This window comes from Centroberyx gerrardi, chromosome 4, assembly GCF_048128805.1.
Source record: "Centroberyx gerrardi isolate f3 chromosome 4, fCenGer3.hap1.cur.20231027, whole genome shotgun sequence".
In the NCBI taxonomy this organism is placed as follows: Eukaryota; Metazoa; Chordata; class Actinopteri; order Beryciformes; family Berycidae; genus Centroberyx; species Centroberyx gerrardi.
In genome coordinates, this window is record NC_136000.1 from 2676173 (window position 1) to 2685220 (window position 9048).

Sequence of the window (9048 nt, forward strand, 5' to 3'; positions counted from 1 at the left end):
CCTCCTCCTCTCTCATCTCGCTGCCCTTCACATCTGACTGGTCAGCTCACAGTAATCAACATGCGTTACCCACTCAGGGCGTGATCCTAATTAACTGGCAGAGCCCCTGAACACCCAACCAGCCCCCGCCCCCCCCCCCCCCCACCCCCCCCCCCCCCCCCCCCCCCCCCCCCCCCCCCCCCCCCCACACACACACACACACACACACTCCCCCCGACACAGACCCGGTTGGACACCCAGTCTGATTGAAGACATCTCTGCAGCAGGTTGCAGGATGCTGAGCAGATTGTAAAGGCGAAGAGACATGATGAGCGCTCTGCCATGCTCCATGTACAGCACAGTGTACAAACATCATGTATGTTCCATGTATGTTCAGTTAATACTCAGACAAACACATAACACACTGCGGGGTTTCAGTCAGTATAAAATGTGTTAACAGAGAACACTGATGCAGGCTAGGAGAGTTTATTTTCAAAACTGTTGTATGATGCTGTTCTGGAAACTCAAGACACACCAGGTGAGTTTCTCCTCCATCTTTTTAGGGCGACACGTCACATGAAGCTGCAATCTGATTGGAAGAGCTTTGAAAGGTCGGCTCAAAGGTCACGTCAGCTTTTAAAAAGGTAGGAAACCAGCGGCTCGGCCATGCGGAGCGGCCTGTGCTGTGGCTGAAAGGCGGCCGGTTTGAATCCCTGGACCGGCTGTGGAAAGTGAATGAGCAACACTCTCTCTGCTCTCTGCTGCTGAGCGAGGACCGGACCTGTGAACGTGTGTAACTGTGTGAATGTGAAGCAGAGGGAAGCTGTTAACCCTCCCTGAACAAATAAAGGTAAAAAACGGGTCGCGTGTGTCTGATTTAATTCGATAAGTGTGCTGTTGTCCGCTCAGCACGCAGGTGAAAACCATGAATATCATGCACGCTTATTTCATATTCATGATTCCTGATTGCAGCTCATCATCTCCTGTCAGTGTGATTGTTTTACCGTGTGTTTGACGCGCGGCGATGCCACCGCACCGGCAGGGAAATGGCGGCCATTTTTGGGGTGTGAGTGACACCCATCGCGGCAGGAAGGAAGCCCCATGGAGCGATCCAATCAGGGCTTCCCGCTGGGCGGCACTAAATCCCGCCTCTGATCACGCTGTGAGCCAATCACACCCAATCACCCCCCCCCCCAACCCAAACCCCCACCCCCCCCCACAGAAGACCTGACATTCACCCTCATGATAATAAATGTCAGGCGGGGCTGAAATAAACCTGCTGTCATGATGTTCACTGTACACTTCAGTTCAATTCACTCCAATTCACTTTTTCACAGTAGACAAAAATAAGATATACATTAAAACAACAGACACACTATGCTGTTGACCAGATCCAGCAGGACGACTCACATCACACCCATCTTAGTTTCATTACATTGGCTTCCCATCAAGTTCAGGATTCATTTTAAGGTTCTTGTTTTCACATATAGAGCCCTGCATGGTCAGGCACCTGCTGACCTGCTCCATCCTTATATCACCAGTAGGTCACTTAGATCCTTTGATCAGGGCTTACTGGCTGTCCCTCGCGCCCGCCTGAAAACAAAAGGTGATCGTGCCTTTGAAGCGGCGGCTCGACACTGTGGGACGCTCTTCCTACAGACGTACGATCTGAGGTCTCTGTTGACGCCTTTAAAAAAGCAGCTGAAGACTCATTTATTCAAACCGGCCTTTGTCTCACCTCGTGCTGTCTAGTTTTTGTATTTTGTGTGTTAAGTTTTATTATATATTTATTTTGCTCTTGTGAAGCACTTTGTGACCTTGCTCTGTGAAAGGCGCTATACTAAATAAACTTTTACTTACTTACTTACTTACTTACTATATATAACTACAAAAACAGTCGTACATCTGTGCTTTCTAAAAGATCACAGGTAATTTAAGGTTAAATGTGTAATATTTCCTGCTTTCCTGAAGCATGATGTAAATATCAGCAGGTTCCTGAGTGGTAGAGAGTGAAACAAAGTGAACAGCCGGCGCACGCTGCAGAGAGCGGGCCGAGGCTGAAGGCTCCTGCCACACCAACACACCAAGAAATCTGACAATTTGTTTTTGCTTTGCTTATCAGCAAAAAAACAAACAAAAAAAAAAAAAACGCCACACAGGAAAGAGACCGATCCAGACTGAAGAGGGAAATCCAGCAGAGTCTCCTGAACAGCAGCAGAGGAAGCTGGACTCACCAGCGTTAGATCTTCTCCTCTCTGGTTCCTTTGGTTTCCTTTGAAGCAGCACAGACCGCTCTACTGACCTCACCACACGGGGTTTCTGGGTAATGAAGTTCAAACAGTTGGTTCAACAATTGGAGCCGCCAGTGTTGCCTAGTACAAACTTCAATTTGACAACAGTCAATTTGAACAATGTCTACATGACACATGCTTGATCTTATACAGTAAATAAGTAGAGGAAAATTTGAATTCCTATAATAGAGGCCCTTTAAAGTCACAATTTCCAAGCCATAATATACACTTCTAAAAATACAAGAAAAACAAATAATTTATTGGCATTTATTGTTAAATATCAAAATCCCATTACATTTACTTCCTGGAAAACAGTTTATCTTCAATGGTGACCTCATGCTCCATTGGAGGGGAGGTGGGGGGGGGGGGGGGGGGGGGCGGGGGGGGTTAGAGATGAGCGCAGCAGATGGACCTGACATAATTGCGTCTCTTGGACGGAGGAACCATCTGGTCCGGTGACACTCTGCAGGTAGAACCGATCGGCGAGAGCAGAGCGCCAAAACCCCGAGCGGCGAAACCGCTTCCCAGCACGGCCGCCGCCACCGCCGCCGCCCTTCAGTTACGTTCCCTTCTGATACCTCTTCTGATACTTCTGATACCAGAGTCACATGTTCAAACAACAACAACAAGGACAGGTTTCAGATAGCCTTCTGCCATTGGTGGACGCTTTCATCCAATCACAGAACCAACCAGCTTTTCTCCATCTAAAGGTTTCAAGTCAAAGTCAAGCAGCTTTATTCAAGTTGAAGGATTTTAAAGGATTATCTTTTCTTTTGTTCTCTCTGATTCACTTAAAGTCATAAAGTCATTGTGTGTCTTGAAAAGTAGTATACAAATTAAAAAAAAATAATCTATAATTGTATTATTATTAACATCATCATCATATTAATATCATTGTTATGATTTGTATCTAGTATTATTTATTTATGACAACCCAGTCATAACTACCTCACATAAGGGTTATTATTAATTAATTAATTAATATGAATACAATTATTAATATTATGTATGATTATTGTTGTTATTATTGTTCTACAGTGGTGCCTCTTTATCTAACCGACCCAGCTGACTGGACACTGAAAACTCGTCTGTTAAAGAAAAACTCTCATCTCTTCTCCCGTCTTATTTTAAAATAATGAATAAAAATGTTCTTCCTTTTCTTCCTGACGTCTCTGATCTCTTCCTCCTCACTTCTCTGTCATCATGATCATTTTAGCCTCTGTGGCCGGAATGGATCACTGTCTGTGTTTTAGGGCACTAATACGTACGTCAGACATTTTTTGTTAGTGTCCGAATCGCAAAATTATATTGTGGAATGATTTTGAGGGCGCTACATATTTCCCACAATGCACTGTAATATCTAGTGAACAAGCCTGGTCACTAAAACGGTGGAAGTATACCAAAATGCATTGGGAGTCTGTCGTCACCTGGCCGTTACCAAGCAACGAAGCTGTAACCCTTCCGTGGTTTTATAATGATGGCATCCTCTTCTTCACTAAACCTCACTTACAAATGCAAGTAAATAAACTTTTTTTGGTACCAAAAAGATGTCAAGCTATTCTAAAGATGCTTTCCTTTAACTGCCAATTCATAACTAATTATAAGTGCACGTTTTGTTACGCTAATTTGAGCTCGTTAACGCTAACATTAACATTAAGGTCTGTTGTTCAGGAAGGTTTTTATCTCTAGCAGCAAGTTATACGGTATACAGCTTATTGTAACGTGTTTTTTGTTAATGTCAGCTAGTGAGAAGTCCAAAACGTGAAGGAAACCACACACCTGGACTGGTGAAGTGCTGCCTGTGTGAAAATAAACAGAAAAAAGTAGCCGCACACACCTCAGATGCATAGAATATTTATTCACCGACATATGGTCGGAAAACGCCAGGATGGGAATGTCGCTGAATATTTTTTTTCTGTTTAATGTCAGCTAGTGACACATATATGGTTGGCTTTGAAGGAATATTGGTAACTTGTCAAATGTTAGTTGAAACATTTGTTTATGCGACTGGTGGACGCAGACGCAGGTTGATGATGAATTAAGTGTCCGAATTCACTCATTAATCATCTGTGATTTACCGCTAATTAGTGCACTAATAGAGCAGCACTATGTAGGGAAATACAAATGAGGGAATAGCGATCCATTCCGGCCACAGCCAGGGTCACAGGAATATTTGCTCCACCTATTGTGACCTTTGACCTCACTACTACCGGTTGCTTGTAATGTTGGTGATGCAGGAACTGAAGCTTAACTCTCTCTGGATGAGAGCAGCAGCTTAAAAGCCTAAAATGTGAATTGAATGTAAATGTGAGTGTTGAGCAGACGGCGGCTCGGGGAAACGTTACAATTTCTCATCTGTGTGAAATTTGTCAGGAAATGAAACAGGTTTGTTTAAAAAGGGAAGAATTCAATAATTCACTTATTCTATTCTTCTGGGCGGAGGACAGTTTGATCAATATCTATAAAAATGAACATCTCTCTCTCCGCAAGTTGGAAACCCTAAAGCCAAGAAGATGTGCAGCCTGAAGCGGCTCCATTGAAAATGAATGGGGAAGGAGTTTCATTTCATATCAACAGTAACTGATACCAAGCCAGAAAATTTGCAAACTTCACTCCAAATTCTCCCTGTGTGTCTAACAGTCAATATCTTTTTCATATGTTCCAGTTTGTTGTTGAAGCAGCTGCACATCATCGTGACGCCACAGATTCACCATGTGGATCTCTTTTGATAAAAATACATGAAATTATTTTATTTTACCAGCATAAATCAGGAATCAGTGTTTGCAATTTTGATGAGAACGACTGAATGATGTTATTCAGAAAATCTTAAATCATTTAATCTAGTATTGACTGCTAATAAAACAAGTGAAAAAACATCTGCTAGTATTGTGTGATATTTTCAAGTGAATCTGCCTCATTCTGCCTTGTTTCAACCAAAAAAAAATTCACTTATTTGAAGAAAAATCAGATTGTAAGTGCAGTATGAGGTGAAACGGCTGTTAAGATGTACAGTGTTTTGCAGTGCTGACATACTTGGTGAAACGTGGCCCATTTGCACACACTGCGGTATTCCCACATGAAAGAGCTGGCTGAAAGGCGCACTTTGTTTTTTTTTTTTAGCGGTGAATTGGCCTAAAGCTAGGATGGATAAAGTAGTCCAGGCCAAGGTGTGTTGACACAGACACAAATCATACAGTTAACATTTCCCCGGTCGCTGGCGTTAAGAGCTTTGTCAGGTCGGGTTCAGTCTGACCCACTTCAGTCAGGACCGATCCGTCCGGAGGAGACGAGGGGGAGACGTATAGATGCATCATGGGACATAAAGAGTCTGAGCTAACGGACTCCTGCCCTCTGCTCACCGGACATGATGGATACACAACATTAAAACTACTTCCACCGCTTTTTGAAGGATAACATGTATCTCACAAAATGATTATACTGGATACTTGATATTTTAGAGATACTGAGTGATGAACTTTAGGTCATGTTTTTGTTTTCAGAATGTATATATATATATATATATATAAAATATATATATATATATATACTGGAATAGGAATCATCGTTGGTTGTACTGAACCATCAAACCCCAAATTTGGCTAAAAACAATATTATGTTTGATTAGATATGATTTGAGAGATGTTTGTAAGTTTACCGTACAAAAAGCTAAAAAAGGGATTAAAAGGAGATGTATTTCTATTGTTAGATATTAAATTATGGAACAATGCTAATATAAATTTAAGAATGTGTAACTCGCTTTTTGGTTTTCAAAAGACTGGTTTATAAAGCTATTTTTGAGGGTTACAAGAGTGAATGATTTTTATTTTATTATCATTTTTTATTTCTGGAGGGTAGCTTAAATTGATAAGAATGTAGGATAGGCATATATAAGCATTATGCTTCTGCCTGTGCCTTTTCAGTCACTACTTAATACATAGATTGTTGATTTTGTTTATACTGTCTTTATACTTATTGTGTATTAGATTGTATATTGTATATACTGTTTATACTTATTGTATTGTGTGTGATGACTGAATAAAATACTACTGCTACTAGATCAATACAGATACATGCAGACCAAATGTGAACCCTTTGCTTTGTGTCACTTCGCTCGTTCAAAACTCGTCTCTTGTAGCCGTTTCATTGGGTTTTGGAGACAAGCAGCTGAGCAAATTCTGTTTGTTTAACATTGTTTTGTTAATAGATACCCATTTTGTATTTTATCATTTTCTTAATTTCATTATGATCAAATATAATCGTTGTACTTTACCGTGTTTCTGTCAATAAGTAATACCTAGGACCATCTTAATATGATTCCGATATCTATTCCCATGGACTATGTACTACAGTTATACATTTACTACTTAATTAACCCAGCCTAATTATGTAAATGTTTTCATTAACGTACTATAGATGTTTTATAGAGAATAGGTCAAACAATGTTATTCTATTGATAGCTTGACACTCACATACACAAAACTTGTACATCTAAATTTATTTATTTATTTATTTATTTTTTATTTTTATTTTGAAGAAGCCTGAGAGGGGGAACGGGGAAGGGGAACGATAGCAGCCAAAGTCATGTATGAATGAATCAATAAAAAATTGGTCATAAAAAATGATCAAATATAATCCAAATATAATAATATAAACATACGTATGGAAAACATAATCTTGATATAGTGAGTTATGGCTGGGTTGTGGTCATAAGTGGCTGCAGCTGTTTGGATGTGATGTGACAGTGAGGTTAGCAAGCTAACATGAAGCTAGCAGCTAAAGTAGTTCAGCTTTCTCTAACGTTACACACCAGGGATGAACTTGATTGGTTCTTGGAATCAGGTGAATCACGTCACCGCCTATCCCATCATGCCGTGTGCACACAGTTACTTGCTTCTCAGGAAGAGAAGTAGCACAAAAAAATTCAGAGTGGAAATTAGGAAATTTTTGAGGTAGTTTATTAACGGGTAATACACAAATATTACAAGTATGTACTAAAAACAAACAACAACAAAAAAATAGGTATTTTTAGAGCTGAAGCCCCTGCTTTTAATCTGCAATTATTTGGATTTCTGTATCTGTTGTTTTTTTTAAAGTTGTTTCTTTATTCTCTTATTTTGCATTCTCATTTTTAAGTAGTGTTAATTCTTTTGGATATTTAAATTTTGCATTTATATACCTTTGGCTTATGTAAAGTGTCTTTGATTATCACAAAAATCGCTATATAAATAAAATGTATTATTATTGTTACTTAGAAATGTAACAAATATGAGTTTTATCTGTACAATATACACATGGGTATTTTCCTTTGTAATTCTTGTCTTTCTCCTGTGAAACAGAAACTTTCATCATTAGCGACTTGATTCAGAATGAATCTGATTCGCTTTGCATATTTAACCTCTCGTTTTGCATATTTAACCTCTCGTTTGAACGCCACAGTTCGCGTCTCCTTTCTGAGGCAACGACGACACTTCTGAAGGAGTTCAGTCTGTCATCAGCAGAAAAATTTGTCTCGGCTTTAACGTCACAAATCCCCCCCCCTCCCCCCTCCCCCATCCTCTCCCTCCATCATCTGATGTCAGAGGAAAGTGCACTTCTAATATTCCTAAAGACTTTCTTAAAGACTTGAGCCATGGCAGCGGTCTTGTTAATATTCCCGGCGGGACGTCCTTTAAAGATGTGATAAATGATAGAGAACGCTTTGGCTGACATCTCAGATTAGCTAACATTCATCAAAAGGCTCCAGCCACTCCCTGAAAGGGAGCGAGCAGAAATTGCTTCCGGGCAACAAAACAGCCATAATAAATGTACTCCTCTCTGATAATAATTCATAGAAAAAAATGCAAGTTCAAATGACTGGCCGCACCACCCCTAGAGTCCGCTAACTGTTCGCTCGTCGTAAAAAATGATGAAGTAAAGATTTGTCTCGACGTGAAAATATTAATCCAAGATGGACTCGGTAAAGGAGGAGTCGCAGTCTGACAGCTTAGGATAACAAATGAAAAAAAGAAAGAAAGAAAGAACAAAAAAACTAAACAAAAAACAACTTTATGAAAAAGGGTCAAGTGTTTCAGCTGCTGTGAGGAAAGAGGAAGTTAGCTAGCAGCCATTTTGGAGAGATTTCGCAGCGTTTTGCCCTTGAGATGTGATTGATAGCCGGTGTGATGTGATGCTCCCTGGGCTTTCTGCAGGTCTAAAATAACACGGACTGACTCTCTTCTCTCTTCCTGGAAACGTTTCAGAGCAGCTTTCCTCCCGGGGGTTTCAAGGTAAAGACACAATTTACTTCCCCATCGAAATTTTGGGTTCATTCACACGTTTCACAGTCCAGATTCCCTCGTAACCGTCTCAGGCCGTGTGATTCGATCGTTCATCCGGAGAACTCATAACTCATAATAATTTATAAAACAACGAACAACAATCTTGGGAAACTTATAAAATAAATACAGCGCTATTCCTTTAAATGTTTATAGGACTGTGCTCACTGTGGCCGTCCTGTAGGGAACAAATGTCATTTTGTGGTAATGAAATATTAACAACATTAACAAAATGCTGTAGTGTGCGGACAATATATAAAACATGAGTGTGAGTTGCATGAAAAGTCTGCAAATAGATTAAAAAAAACTGCACATAAAGTTAAATAAATATACAGACTTTTCTCAGGTGTTGGAGAACGAAGTTCGGCACTTTGTTGTTGTTATTATTAGATTATTATTCTGACATTGCTTATTTACTTATGAACTGCTTCTTACTCATAATAATAATAATAATAATAATAATA